We start from the raw sequence: 15,742 nt of genomic DNA on the forward strand, positions 1-15,742 counted from the left end.
ACCTTGGCCTTCCTAGGCAGGCCTGCATAGCCCAGTCTTCACAAGAATCCTGCTAAGTCAGTTTAGAGAGAATTTCCCACCTTTGATGTGTCAGTCTTTGGCCTGCCGTTAGAAAGAATCCTGTTAGATCAGTTTAGTAAGAATCCCCTGCCCTGGATGCCTCCTCTTAGTAATTTTCCATCCACTGAGGCCTTCATCCTGCTCCTTGGGGCTAAATCCCCACCTGTCCTTGTGTTCAGAGTTCAACCCGATACTGCAGTATCCCTACTGCAATATTCCTGAATAAAACATTCTTTATTATTCTAACAAACATCAAAATAATTTTTTCTTTAACTACCCTAAGGATTGCTTTAAGTAGGAGGGCATCTCTTCCTGAAAATTCTCCAGTCATGTCCTAGTCAAATCCCATCCCAGATCTCCTGCAAGTAACCTTTCTCTTCCGCTCAGCATAAGCAAACCTCCAACAACCAAGGCACTGCTTCCCTGCCCTGTGGATCTTTGCCTCTCGCAGGCTGGCTGCCAGCCCACCACTTCCCAGCCGTCTATGCACGCAAAGAACACGAAAATAGAGAAATGCATTCCCCATCTGGAAACGCCTCAGAGCTAAACATTATGTAGGATGTGATGGTGTTCGTCTACCCAAAGTGAGGCTAAGAGAAACACCGAGACAGGAGGAGACTGCTGCCGAAGGCCTGTGCGTCAGCAAGAGCTAAATTTAGCAACCAAAGCCTCTAACTTCATTCTTTTAGGAAGAAAGAGCAGCAGAAGAAAAAAATGTATGCACAAATTTAAATGAAAAAAACCTCTGAGAGAGGTAGAGAGTCCACATCCTTAGTGACCTGAGGAAATGCATGAGGGACCACTCTTGGGGAGCCTGCCTCAAGTCGGGCGGGGGGTCCTTTGGACCCAGTGAACACATGATACAAAGGAAGCTGCAGACTGAGAAACCCAATCATTACATGCTGACAGCAAGGGCAACAGGTGGATTCTGAAGAGCTACAGATTCTGGAAAAGCCTGTAACACAGGTCTTCAAACAGATTTTGTCTTCTAGTAGAGTGGCTAGTAAAAAAACATACATCATCTAGGCCCCAATGCCTCCAGGGAGGGTCTGGAAACCTGGGAGAAGAGATGGAGACGTTCCAAGTGATGCAAAGTGGTCATCTGAGCACACATGTGGAGCCTCTGCTGTCTCTAGCCAGCTCTGCCGGGTTGAGCCATTTCCCCGTCTCTGGGCTAAAGATAACTGTCTGTGAAATAACGGTAACAGCCTGGCTTCACTGAGACATTATAACATAGTAAGACACACTCTGTTCTGGATTTATGCATGGGGAAGCTAGTGGACATTATCAGATACTACCCCACTCCCACCAGAATCAAGACTTCTGCCTTGACGTCGATAAAAGATCCATTATTAAGGTATTTCACCACACTCTTAGAAATGTATCAATTCCCACAAAGGACTAATAATCTCACTGTAAACAAAGTCCTCATAAGTCAGTGAGAAAAATATAAGAACCTCAACTGGAAAATGAATGAAGGACATCAGCAATTCACAAAAACATACAAATAACTTAATTCTAGGGGCAAGGGGGAGGAATAAGAATCCTTACTGGTAACCAGAAAAAGGACATAATTAAAATTAAAATGAGAGAGCTTCCCCATATATCAATTAGCAAGTTCCTAAAATCTCAATAATACCCAGCAAAGGCTGGGACTCAGAGAGTTTCAAATCCTAGTGTATCATCAGTAGACAGCAAGGCAGCCTGACTTAACCAGCAGCAACCTGGCCAGATGACAACAAAAATTCTTAAGTGGACATCCCAAGCAACCTAATAACTCTGTTAGGGGAAGCACACTGACTGAAACTGTTACTATGGCCAGGCACCATAGTAACCATTTGCATGAGCTGTTTTACGACAAGAGGTCCTGGTAAGGAACACGGAATACACGGAATAAGCCACCACCAACCGTAAGAGTTCAGGCAAGGTCAAAAGGAGACACCACATGTCTGACCACCTCCCAGAATCCTTCTCTCTGGCATCCGTCTTGGCTGAACAAGGTGTGTGCCACCAGAAAGGACTGAGTCAGAATGATTGGCTAACGACAACTCAGAAACTAATCCCATCACCATAAAACCCAAGACTGCGAGCCACGTGGCAGAGCTGTTCTTCTGGGTTCCCTTACCCTATTGCTCTTCACCCAGGTGCCCTTTCCCAATAAAATCTCTTGCTTTTTCAGCAGATTTGTCTCCTCGGACAATTCATTTTCAAGCGTTAGACAAGAGCCCAGTTTCGGGTCCTGGAAGGGGTCCCCCTTCCTGCAACAATTCTGCTTCTAAAAATCTGTCCTACAAAATTATTCAAGAATGTGTACCAAAAAAAAAAAAAAAAAAATCTTTAAAGATTTAACCAGAGTAAAAATTGGCAACGATCTTCTATTAAGAAGGACACAGCTCTATGGTGAAATATAATAAAACTAAAAAAAAAATCAGGCTGCAAAAAATGCAGAGATAAGGGAAATGTTTATATTTCCTATTAAATGAAAGACAAATTCTAAAGCTATATAGACAGTAGAATCCAATTTTATATATGAAAGTGAAAGTCGCTTGAAGTGTCCCATTCTTTGTGACCCCATGGATTATCCAGTCCATGCAATTCTTCAGGCCAGAATACTGGAGTGGGTAGTCTTTCCCTTCTCCAAGGGATCTTCCCAACCCAGGGATTGAACCCAGGTCTCCTCCAGTGCAGGCAGATTCTTTACCAGCTGAGACAGAAGCTAAGCCCAAATTTTACATATAAGCCATCTCTAATACACATAGGAACACAAACAAATACTTGAAGAACAAACAGAAGTATTACCAGTGTTATCTCTGGAAGTGGCATGATCATGGCTGGTTTTATTTTCTCATATTTGCTTTTCTGTATTTTCAAAATCCTTAAACAAATAAAAAAAAATCTTTTATAGTCAGAAAAACTCTACATCATTTTTTAAACAACAGAAAAGAAAAAAGATGTCTTCCCTTTTTTCTAATATGTAAAAGGCATTAAACAAACAACTCCAGCCAGGAACCTGCCTCAGGCCCCTTGCCCAGCACACTCTTCAGAAAACTTCTTCCTCAAGCACACCCCTGACCCCTAAGTCCCTGGGCCCTACTTTCATGTTTCCACTCATCCTCCTCTCACCTAGGAGCTATCACTCTCCATTCACGCAAAGAAGGTGGATTGAAACGCCAAGTCCCTCAGACACCAAGGGTCTGTCTTGTCCTTGTCTTGTCCAGCCTTCTACCTTTAAGCAAATGAAGCCACAGAGGGCCAGTTTGCATGATTGTTTCAGAGACTGTCAGCTCCTTGGATTCTTTCTTATAAACCCTGAGGTGGGTAGGCAGGCAGCACTCAGGGTTTAGGAGCAAAGTTGAGATTCAGGAATTGAGGGCAAGAGCCCAGAGCTGGCTTACAGTTCACCTCTCTCCAATCCCACCAACTCCAGGCTCTCCTCAGCCAGCCAGGGACCCCTAGCTGGGAGGGCATTGGGCCCTGGCATCCCCAGTCCTATCTAGCCAGGGGCATGCCTGCCTGCTCACCCTTTAACTTCCTTCATTCATCACCGTATCAACCCTGTCCCTGCTCCTGATTCCAAAATGAAAAGGTTCAGAGAAATGAGGAGAACTTCCTCTCACAACTCACTGATACAGTTAACTGTCTAATCTTTTACAATCCTATCACCTCATAGATCAAGAACTTCTTATTTTCAACATATGAGTCAGAAATCACTCAGCCATGATTAACAGAAGCAACCAAAGTTGACATAGGATGGCTTAAGTGGAGAAAAATGGAATTCATTAGCTCACGTTACTGGGTTGTCCGGAGCGCACATATAGCTTCAGGCATGACTGGATCTAGGTGTTCAAACATCAGGGCTCTATTTGTCTGACTTTCTCCATTTACTGACCAAGATATTCACCAACAGAACCAATAAACTGCCTTCAGTGGAAGAAATTTTTCAATAAAAAAGATTTTTGCCAACAGGCTTACATTTATACCCTATCAGTCCTAGCAAAAGTACATCATCTTCCCCAAGAGCTCTGGCAGAGAAGTGCCGGGAAGGACTCAACTGGCTACATTCATCAGCCCACTCCTAGGGACACAGGGCAAAGGCCAGTGCCTTCCAGTCACACGGAAAAGGTATTCTCTTTCTAGAAGCGAATGGGAGCTGCTGGAAAGGAAAAAAACAAGAGTTCCACCTTAATGAATCTCTCCCACTTTAAGAGCACGTTAGTTTCTTGGCACAGGCATTCACTGGCAGTGGTAAGCATGAATGACACCATCAAGCTGGGGTTACTTTGCCACCAAGGCAAAATGAATTATTAGTCTACATTCAGACTACAACAATCTAAGTGAGAATGCATTTTTTTTAAACTCACGTTTGAGGTATGAGTTACATATAGTAAGATTCATCCTTTTTAGTAAAGAGTTCTACCAGTGTTAGTGAATGGACACAGCTATGTGTGACCACCACCACAATCAGGGTTCAGAACATTTCCATATTCCCCACTCCGAGCCCCGAGCAACCACTGATCTGCTCTGAAGCCTTACAACCGAGTACCATGAAGTTATATTTCCAGAATATCATAAAGTTCTTCAGTGTGCAGCCTTTTAAGTCTGGGAGCAACCCACTCCAGTACTATTGCCTGGAAAATTCTATGGATGGAGGAGCCTGGTAGGCTACAGTCCATGGGATCGCAAAGAGTCGGACACAACTGAGCAACTTCACCATGTCGGCGCACATGTCAAGTAGTTCACTCCTTTTATTGCTGATCATTGATCCATACCCCCCCCACACACACACCCCAAATGCTTAAATTTCCTATATGTACCCAGGAACATGGGTTACATCCAAGAGCAAAGTAACATTTTTACTTTATTCTCGTGGCACTTTCATTTTAACGGTAAAAAAACAAAAATGGATAAACACACACAGTTCATCAGGAAGTAAGAAATGACATGAATCTAAACAGAGCAGGCTGGCACGTGGAGGGGGTGGTGCCATGCAATAAAGGATTGAGAAGACCCTCTGAGGGACGCACAGCAAGCAAGGCAGACACCTTGCCGTTACCCTGAGGAGAAGCACTCCAGACAGAAACAATCACTGGAGCAGAAGCCTGAGATCTAAACGGGCTTGGGGTGTTTGAGGAACAGCAAGCTGCCCAGAGGCTGCAGGGATCACAAGCATGGAGAGGACAGGAGATAAGGTGGGAAGGAGGGCAGGGCCTCACAGACAAGGGTGATGAAACCTTTGGGTTTCACCCAAGTGAGATGGCAAACTGTCTAATCCAGACACGCCCACAACCTTCGCCTTCTCCACACCGACACACAAGAGGCTGGGTCCTGCTGCAGATCTTTCCAGAGCCTCCCAAGTAAGAGCTAACCCCGCCTCCACACCCAGCACCTCCCCTGCTCTGACACTTCACAGAGCAAGCTCCTTGGAGCCTGCCTGCGACACTACTTGCTATGGTCCTATGTCTCCCCAGCAGGACCAGCTACATTCTTTGCCTCCCAGATGGGACTGCCAGATAAAATGGGTTAACCTTGAATTTCAGATATACCATGAGTATTTTTTAATGAAAGTATGTCCCAGATACTGCATGGGACATACCTGGGCCTCTCTTCCAGCTACTTTACAGAGGAAAAAAGTAGCAGCCTCCCCGTGCTGCACACTCCCCACAGCTGCGTCGTCACCCACTCAGATGAGAGCCACTCCCTCCGTCAGTCTCGGCCTCAGCCCTGGATCTGACGCACTCCTGCCTGCTCAGGTTTTTGTACTATTCATTCCCCTTCTCCTCTCTGCATCTTCAACTTCTCGTCTCCCAGAGATCTACTTTTCTCTCACAGTTCAACATTATCCAGTCTTTCCCAGATTGTAAAACCTTCCCCGGATCCTCCCATACCATTACCCTTCCCCCTGTGTTCAGATACTTTGAATGATGTTATCACCTTCCCTCGACCTCCTCACCTCCCCCTGTCCAGCCAACCACCCACTCTCTGGCCGTCTCCTCCTGAACTCAAGGACACTGCTCTTGCTACAATCATCAGTGACCTGGGCATTCACTTCTCAAGTGCCATCTTTCTCTCCATCTCAAAGCTCTCTTGGCTTGGCTTCAGTGACACCAAATTTCCTGGCTTACTGTACTGGAGGCAGCTTCTTCACAGTTGGTTCCTTCTCCATATACACTGGGACCCTGAGCCTCTGTCCTGGACTGTCCATGGACACATTCCATGCTCACCCTCCGTGGAAACCATAGGGTACATGAGGAAGAAGCCCTCATCTCTCAACACTTCTCTCCTAAGCTTCAGGTTCTAATGAATACAAGGCAGCTCCACTGTTACCTCCTTGAACTCAACATGTCCAAAATCAAACTAAACCAGGAAAGAGTGGACTCATATTCCCAACCTCCCTCACCCCTGGCATCACCTCCTATTTTCCATATGTGACTGGCACATCCATTAATCCATTTCCAAACCACAAACTCAGGTTTCAACCTTGGCTCTTCTTCCTCCTTCTCTCTGATATAGAAATCCTATCAATTCTGTTCTCTAAGTGTCTCCTGATTACATACATTCTCTCCCCTATTTCAGTTACTGCTCTCTCCCCACTGCTGGAATCTCAACAGCCTCCCAGCCCGGCCTGTTTCCAGTCTTGCCCCTTCTGTTCGCACCCAGCAGCCCCATCCCTCAATGCCGCCTCTCACAGGATAGACCAAGGTTCTCTCAAGATACCTCAATCCTCAGCCAGACCACACCATCTCTGGCCTCCCTCCAGGCTTCTGCACACCCCTCTTCCTCTGCCCAGCGTGCTCACTCCCCAGCAGAGCTAGCCCTGACTCACCAGCCACAAGCAGTCCACAGGGTGTTGAGGGTGGCGGAACACTTGGGTTTCCTGGGTTCCAGCCACAGTGTCACCACTTCACGGGTGTGTGCCGTTAATCCTTCAGGAAAAGGGGAGTGATAACTGAGAGGACGTCATTGGTTAGCTACCAAACCATCTCCCCTCCTTCCTAACAGAACCCCAAATCTGTTCAGGGGCCACATGCTCATTCCAGTGAACCCATAGTGATTAGTATAACTTATAGAAACCTGCCCTCTTTTTGCCCATGATTAATTCTGGCCAGTGCAATGCAAGAGGAAATCTACAGGGGACTCTTGGAAAATACGGTACTAGTCTTTTAGAACCAGGCAAGAGAACCCCCTGCTCAGGGCCCCAGTGGGCAGGAGGGTCCCACTGATCACAAACCACAGGTACAAGGTAAACAGCACCTCGGCACCCCATCCCTCAGAGTCACACAGCATCATCCATAACCCTCAGCATCTGCTTTGAAGACTAACACGGTTCAGGTCCCAAAGAAATACTTCACACCTGTTGCCCTAGGTCTTGAAAACAAAAGGTAACTGTGTCCAACGGAGAAGGTTGGTAGATGTGCTTTGGCCAGCTGAAGAGACAAAGACAAACACTGCTGTAGAGTGTTGGGAGCACTTGAGAGCAGACAAATGAGCTTGTCAAACCCTTCCTCTCAGCACAAATACAGCACGTTCTTGCAAAATGAGAAATTCAGGAAAGCTGAACGTCCCTTTTCTCGCTTCTGTTCCTATTCCAGGTTCCACAGATTAGTGTTATATTAGCACCAGTGGTACACGTGGCTGAGCAACTTTTTGCAAAACTGTATCATTTTCTCATAGATACATATTATATGCAGATACACAACTCACACATATACAAAATAAAACATGCATGAAGCATAACGCTCCTGCTGCTGCTAAGTCACTTCAGTCGTGTCCGACTCTCTGCGACCCCATAGACAGCAGCCCACCAGGCTCCCGTCTCCGGGATTCTCCAGGCAAGAACACTGGAATGGGTTGCCATTTCCTTCTCCAATGCATGAAAGTGAAAAGTGAAAGTGAAGTCGCTCAGTCGTGTCCGACTCTTCGCAACCCCATGGACTGCAGCCTACCAGGTTCCTCTGTCTATGGGATTTTCCGGGCAAGAGTACTGGAGTGGGGTGCCATTGAATTCTTATTTTTGGAAATGAAATAGACATTGAGCACTGTAATTACAAACATTAAATTTTAAAAACTAAAACTAAGATTTAATTTTCAAAACATTAAATGACTTTCGGCTTTTAAAGAATTTTGCCTAAAACGTTAATATTAATTATCAATTGTATTCTGCCTCATTATTTTTAATAGACAAATCTAAGTATTTTAGAAGAAAAATAGCTTCTTAAAAAGACCACTTAACTACTATCTTATTTGAATATAATTGTGAGTATGATTGTGTAATTTGGGTAATTTTGTAGGCAAGGTAAATGCTCTTATGTTTGCACCTAACGCTGGCACTGCACAATATAAAGATAAACAGCAAAACTCATGCTAGTAAGTTAATTTTTCTTTACCTAGAATGTTCACCAGCAGACAAAAAATATCATGACAAGAGATGACAAAAGAAAGTCAAAAGCTCTGTTTTAGTATCTTAAGTGGCAATTTTTTCCTGCTTTTTGAAAAGGGATCTCACACTTTTCACTGGGCCCCCACAAACTATGTAGCTGGCCCTGATGGCAGAGCAGAAAGAACCTTCGTCCTTTTGGTCACTGGCCAGCCACTGCCAACCTTAGGCCCACCAATCCCAGATTTCTTGGTTGGTTATTTTTTTTAAGATTTTTTTGATGTAGGCCATTTTTAAAGTTCTTATTGAATTCATCAGAATATTGCTTCTATGTTTTATGTTTTGGTTTTTTGGCTACAAGGCATGTGAGATCCTAGCTCCTCAACCAGGGTTCGAATCCACACCTCCTGCATTGGAGGGCAAAATCTTAACCACTGGATCCAAAGCAGTCTCCAAATTTCTTGTTTAATCAGCAATCATTCTGATTAAAGCCACTATTAGGCTTTGACCTGAGGTGAGTGACTGGCAAATAGCTCAGTTTTGAGTACTCGCTATGAGCCAGCACAATGCTGAAGAGGAAGCTCTTGCAGCACTGCTCAGCACATAGTAGGGTGCCATGCAATTCACCATCTTAACTGAGTGCTTTTCAGAGTTAAAAGAGGGTACATAAAAAACAATGTCAGAACCAGAGGACCTACCAGGCCAGCTAAGAATCATCACTCTGTCGTTAGTTCTTCTTCCCATGTATTAACCTGAACAGTAGTCTCTGTTCCCCAAATCCACATGAAAGGCCCACAGCACCCTTCAGGTCCTCTGCTGCAGCACTGCTCACAGTCTATAGCTCAAGAATGTCTTACAAGTCCATCTACCTGAGCAGACAGCAGCTCTAAGGAGGTGGGACCTGGGTGTGTTCTGTCCTCCACTGCAGGCACCCACAGGGCCTCCTGAAGAGTGGGTGCTCAATTTCTTCTGCAAAATGAACTCAAGTGGTCTCTCCTGTGGATGCCTGCCTGACCCTGGTGATGCCACTATAGAGTGAAATGCCCTTACATTTTCATTTGGGCTCTGTGGGAATGGGATCTTTATTTCCTTCACTGACATGTCCCCTGAAGTCCTAAATGCAATGCCCAGGAGGTGATGGTCCTCAGGCAATGCCTGTTGTGCTTCCAAAATCCTTTCCAGCAACCAGGTAACACCTGGGGATTTTAACGACAAAGGGAGGGTGAAGCTAGCATTCCTGCTGCGCTGTCTCTGGTTATAACGTCTAGCTCCAAAAGACTGAGGATCAAGACGAGGGAGCCCATCTACCTAGGCACTAGGCTTTATTCCTCTCGTCATGTGACTTTTTAAAGCTGTGCTTTTCTGGCAGAAGCTCGTGTGTGTCTCACCGGATGAGGAGGAACCCAACTTCCTAGCCTCTTCTGCCCCCCGACATGGCTCTCCATATCATGAGATAGTAATCCATCTCTTCCAGCAGACCGCAGAGCACAAAATCCTCTCCCAAGAAGGAAAAGACCAGTCCAACACAGGCTTCAATGAGCTAGAAAGGAAAGACAGAAGGAAAACACAAAGGCTGCTCTCTTTCCCACCTGCCTTCTTTTCACATGCAATCAGCCCACAGTCCCTTTGGGGGTCAGATACAATGGTGGCCAAGCAGTTCAGCTGCCTCACCCCAGCTGCCTACTGCCATCCAACCCCACTGGCAGAGCCCCATTCCACTCTCCAGAAGAAGATGAGTCCTGCTCTGGACATTCATCAGCATCAAGGACCAGCTGTGGTTTGCAGCTAACATCCTACCAGCTGTCCAGCTGCCTGCAGCCATGCCACAGACATCACTCTACTGGGGACCCTCCTCTGGCAGCCAATCAAATCCATCATGGCCCACCTTACATCACGTCTCCTATGGTCAGCTCTCAGGAAACCCATCCCTGCAGTACACAAGTGGTGGTGAAAGTCATGCAAATACTTAAACAGCTCCCATAAGATATTACCCACTTGTTGTTCCCACACTGTGTGGGATTTCAGAAACATGCCTTACCTTTCACCACCTAGGGGGACTCCTTCTCCATCAGTGAGGGATCCTTTTTCTTTTCCCCCTCATTAATGCAGATGTCACTGGAGCAGCCATTAAACCTAAAATGAGATTCTGAGGTAATTATCTGTCTTTAGACATAGAAGAAGGCTTTACAAGGTAAAGTATATTGTTTCTGGAATTTTGTGGATTTTTCTTTCTGATCCTTTATATCTCACTTTCCTACTTTACAGGACTTAACAAATTTTTTTCCTGAGTCAATTTCACTAGCTAAAAAAAGAAACACGTCTGGTTGTGGGAGGAAGGGAGGGGGAAACAAGCAAATACAATGGGGTCCCCAGGCCCCCATCTGTTCCAAATCTTCCCCTCACAGGATGTAATGTCTAAAAAGCAAGAAAAATACTCCTTCCTCTTCTAATATTAGGCAGGATCTTGCATGCAAAGAGAAGAATGTCTGGTTACTCGGTGGGTTTTCATCTGTTTTTTAACTCACATATGGCTGAATTACCCTGGCCGCCCAATCCCATTTCCCTCTCTCCCCCAAAACCTCAGGTGCTCAGCAGGGCTCACAGCTAGCGAAGCGCATCCTGGTTCAGCCAAGGAGCCGCCACCCCTCCACACCACACCACCAACCCCTCTAGCGCAAAAGATTTGCTCTAAGCCTCCCCAGTGACTTGTGCAGATTTCTTAGCTGATGACCTGCCAAAGGGAAGCCAGGACCCCGAGAGGAAGTGGGCCACATGCTCAGTTGCTCAGTTGTGTCCAACTCTTTGCAACCCCATGAACTGTAGCCCGCTAGGCTCCTCTGTCCACGGGATTCTCCAGGCAAGAATACTGGAGTGGGCCACCCCGTAGGGTAAAATGAGTGGGCTGATTGGTCTGCACTTCTCCTGCGCCCTCATGTCTTGCTTCCAGGGATGACACAGGCGCAGATGTACATGTGGAGCCAAGGCCAGCGCATTCCAACAGGAAGGAGTTTCCCCAGTAGCTGCTACAATCCTACCAATGCCTTTCCAAGACAGTGAGAGTGCTATATATAAGAAGGGGAGCCAAATAGGCTAGGTCAGTTTCACCAACCCTTCCCAGCTTCTGTAGTTTCCCTTCAAATTAAGTGAAGAGGCCTTCCTCCCTGAATTGCCCAATTTTTACAAGGGCAGAGCTCTCATTTAAATGACTTACAAGGGCAGAGCTCTCATTTGAAATGACTGAGAAATCCTGACTGAGATGGCAAAGGATCTGCTTGATCTGCCCCTCCCCCTCTGGCCCTCCAGCTTCCTCTACTCTGGCCCCACAGCCACCTATGTTTTTCCCACGTCGTACACCTAGGATTTCAGAAACACTCCTTTCTGCACTCCCTGACCCGCATTCCCTCATGCATCTTGGCACGTGCTCCAAATTATCCTTCCTTCCTGCATTCTCACCCCTTCTTATCACAACCAACAAGACCCTGTGTGCTCTACCCTGGCATGCTATCTCCTCCCTGCTGTTCCTCAATATGCCCCAGGGACTTTGCACTTGCTGTTGCCGCTACCCAGAGCACATTCTTCTGGGGTGTTTGAAATTCTGGCTCCTTCACATGACATAAATTTCTGCCTTAAAATCACCCCCCTAGATAGGCCTTGCTCATAAAAACCATCCCCACTAATCTCTCCTTGCTCTACCCCACATGCCAGACAACACAGTCCAAAAAAAATTTATTTTAAGGGGAAGAGGAAGAGGAGCCCTCTTGGGACCAGCTCTTTGCTCTCTAAAACCAAGCCCAAAGAATGAACGTGCAGACACAGGAGTGGAAGGAGAGGGTGAAACAAATTGGGAGAGTTGGATTGACATATATATACTACCCTGTATAAAATAGCTAGCTAGTTGGAAGCTGCTGTGCAGCACAGGGAACTCAGCTCAGTGCTCTGTGATGACCTAGAACAGTGGGATGGGGGGATGTGGGAGGGAGGCTCAAGAGGGAATCCATCTATGTGTATTTATAGCTGATTCACTTCACTGTACAGCAGAAACTAACACAACATTATAAAAGCAATCATGTGCGCCTGCTAAGTTGCTTCAGTCTTGTCTGACTCTTTGAGACCCTATGGACTGTAGCTGCCAGGCTGCTCTGTCCATGGAATTTTCCATGCAAGAATACTGGTGTGGGTTGCCATGCCCTCCTCCAGGGGATCTTTTTGAACCAGGGCAATTACACTCCAATAATAAAATAAAAATAAAATTTTTAAAAAATAAATAAAACCAAGCCCAGCTTTGTCCCCATCTTCCTTTCTCATCTTCCTGACTTTCTCTGCCCCTCTGCGCCCCGCCCCCGCCAAAGACGCCATTTCTGTTGGCTGCCCTGCAAGAGGGTGATGGATTCCACAGGCCAGCCCCTCTCAGCTCACTTCTCCGCTCCCCACAAAATTAGAAGGCCAGCGAGGAGCAGAGTGAGCTGCCCGAGCCATACTGCGCTCTACTGCTCAAAGCAGCGAGCCTGGGAGTAAGGAGAGTCCATTAGGCAGAAAAGCCACGCAGGGAGGCCCACACCCTAGTGGCTGGTGAGTTCCAGCACCTAGCTTGGAGGGCGGGGAGAGGAGCTGGTTGTAGAACCGGCCCAAGTAAGTTTCCACATAAAGGGAAAAAGTAAAAAGATGAAGGCTCTTCCTCAGCCTTTTCAGCCTCTCAGAGGAGAGCAAACCTTCAAGTGTTTGTCAAAAAACTAATCCGATTTAAAAATGCTTTGAAAGGGCTGGAAGAGGAAACAGCAACTACTGACCACCCCCTGCACTGGCCTGCAGCCTAGGCACGCCCACTTTCCCCTCACTCGGCTTGCTCTGTCTTGCGGGTACTGTTCACACAGAGACCCAGAAAACCGGAAGGTACCTGGGTGGAAGCGGGAACCAACCCTCGTCCCCTCAGTCATCCACTACGGGCTGCTGACCCCTTTTCCCGCCAAGAAAGAAGGCTTCACGAGAGCAGAAAACCGACCAGGACTGGAAAACGCGGATTTCACACAGCTTTCACTCCGGGACATTCATCCCCGTCTCGCGCTTGGAATCTGGGAGCTACTGAATGGGCCTGACCCTGTCTCCCGGAAGCAGTTCTCTCTCCCACCCCACGCCCCCCAGCACAGGTGGGCCTCGTTAGTGGCAGCCTGTTTAAGTTCAGGTGAAACGAACTTCCAAATGGTTTTGCCCAGCAATTAAAGGAATGAGGCCTCCCCAGTGGCTCAGTGGTAAAGAATCCGGCTGCAGTGCAGGAGCCACAGGAGACATGGGTTCAATCCCTGGATCGGGAAGATCCCTTGGCGGAGGATCATGGCGGAGGGACATGGCAACCCACTTCAGTATTCCTGCCTGGAGAACCCCGTGGACAGAGGAGCTTGGCAGACTACAGCCCACAGGGTCACAAATAGTCAAACACGAATGAAGCCACTTAGCACGCAGGCAACAATTAAAGGAATAGAAACCCTTCTCAAATATTCCGGATTCCGGTTCCGTCTTGCTTGGGAAATTTTACCAGATGCTGTCACCTGGTACCATCGTCCTAGTTAGAGTGACCAGACACCCAGGTTGCTAGGGACTTGTCCGGGTCTTAGCACTCAAACTTCTGCATCCCAGGATGGTCCGTTAATTATCACTCCCCAACCTCCTCCCCTCCCTTTCTCACAGTTTCATGTGGGCACATATTTTGGCAAAGTGGACGTCCTGATATTGCTCCCTAATCCTTATGCCCTTGCTGTGTGCTAGAGGGAAGGAAAGTGGTGAATCCAGAAGCTGAATTAGTCTCCTTCTACAAGAACCTTTAACTTAGAAAGAGGAAAATAGGTAAGAATAATATCAAACCTGCAGTACTTTGCTGTATATACTTTGTTTTGATTAATCTGAGGTTGGTACTGTTTCCTCACTGGAAAACTGAGGCCCAGAATCACACATAAGTGGTAGGGTTCGCAGCCCAGTGCAGGCAATGACACCAGGGCTCATAGACTAATTCACTATTTGATCTGTGATCTGTAACGATATAAAGAGGCCCTGTCATTTTGATCACAGGGGAGGGAAACATGAAGCTACTTATGTGAGACCAAAAAGGCATCAATTCACACACCTGGAGCAAAACACTAAGAAAGCAGGATTGTGAAAGAAAAGGGAAGCTTCATGCACTGTTGGTAGGAATGTAAATTGGTGCAGCCACTGTAGAACACAGTTTCTCAAAAAAGTAAAAATAGAATTACCATGTGTGTGCATATGTGTGTTAAGTCACTTCAGTCATGTCTGACTCTGCAACCCCATGGACTGTAGCCCCCCAGGTTCCTCGTCCATGGGATTCTCCAGGCAAGAATACCTATGTGAGTTGCCATGCCCTGCTCCGGGGATCTTCCCAACCCAGGGATCAAACTCACAGTCTCATGTCTCCTGCTTTAGGAGGCAGATTCTTTATCACTAGCACCATCTGGGAATCCCTAAAACTATCTAACATATGACCTAGCAATTCCACTCCTGGGTATAGATCTGAAAAATACAAAATCACAAATTAGAAAATATACATGCATCCCAATAGCATCATTATTATTGCCAAGATATGGAAACAACTTGTATTCATAAATGGATAAATAAGATATGAGATATATATATGTATGGATGTATACACACACACACACATATACACAATGGAATATTCAGTTCAGTTCAGTCACTCACTTGTGTCCAACTATTTGCGACCCCGTGAATCACAGCATGCCAGGCCTCCTTGTCCATCACCAACTCCCGGAGTTCACTCAAACTCCATCGAGTCAGTGATGCCATCCAGCCATCTCATCCTCTGTCGTCCCCTTCTCCTCCTGCCCCCAATCCCTCCCAGCATCAGAGTCTTTTCCGATGAGTCACCTTTCATGAAGTGGCCAAAGTATTGAAGTTTCAGCCTCAGCATCAGTCCTTCCAATGAACACTCAGGACTGGTCTCCTTTAGGATGGACTGGTTGGATCTCCTTGCAGTCCAAGGGACTCTCAAGAGTCTTCTCCAGCACCACAGTGCAAAAGCATCAATTCTTCGGCACTCAGCTTTCTTCACAGTCCAACTCTCACATCCATACATGACTACTGGAAAAACCATAGCCTGGACTAGACGGACCTTTGTTGGAAAAGTAATATCTTGCTTTTTAATACACTATCTAGGTTGGTCATAACTTTTCTTCCAAGGAGTAAACGTCTTTTAATTTCATGGATGCGATCACCATCTGCAGTGCTTTTGGAGCCCCCAAAAAATAAAGTCTGACACTATTTCCACTGTTTCCCCATCTA

At 46.5% G+C, this 15,742-nt stretch overlaps 1 long non-coding RNA gene across 1 annotated transcript in view; it reads right to left on the bottom strand.

Moving 5' to 3' along the window:
• Positions 1 to 5,459: 5,459 nt before the first annotated feature.
• The window catches only part of LOC120863521, a 49,873-nt gene continuing 39,590 nt past the window's right edge, over positions 5,460 to 15,742 (bottom strand). Inside the window, exons 2-3 of the long non-coding RNA XR_005721018.1 lie at positions 10,473 to 10,567; positions 5,460 to 6,983 (exon numbers count right to left, since the gene is read on the bottom strand). This is a non-coding gene — a long non-coding RNA (uncharacterized LOC120863521). The remainder of the gene's footprint in view (positions 6,984 to 10,472; positions 10,568 to 15,742) is intronic.

The sequence above is a fragment of the Oryx dammah genome, unplaced genomic scaffold (genome assembly GCF_014754425.2).
Source record: "Oryx dammah isolate SB20612 unplaced genomic scaffold, SCBI_Odam_1.1 HiC_scaffold_5, whole genome shotgun sequence".
Lineage (NCBI taxonomy): Eukaryota > Metazoa > Chordata > Mammalia > Artiodactyla > Bovidae > Oryx > Oryx dammah.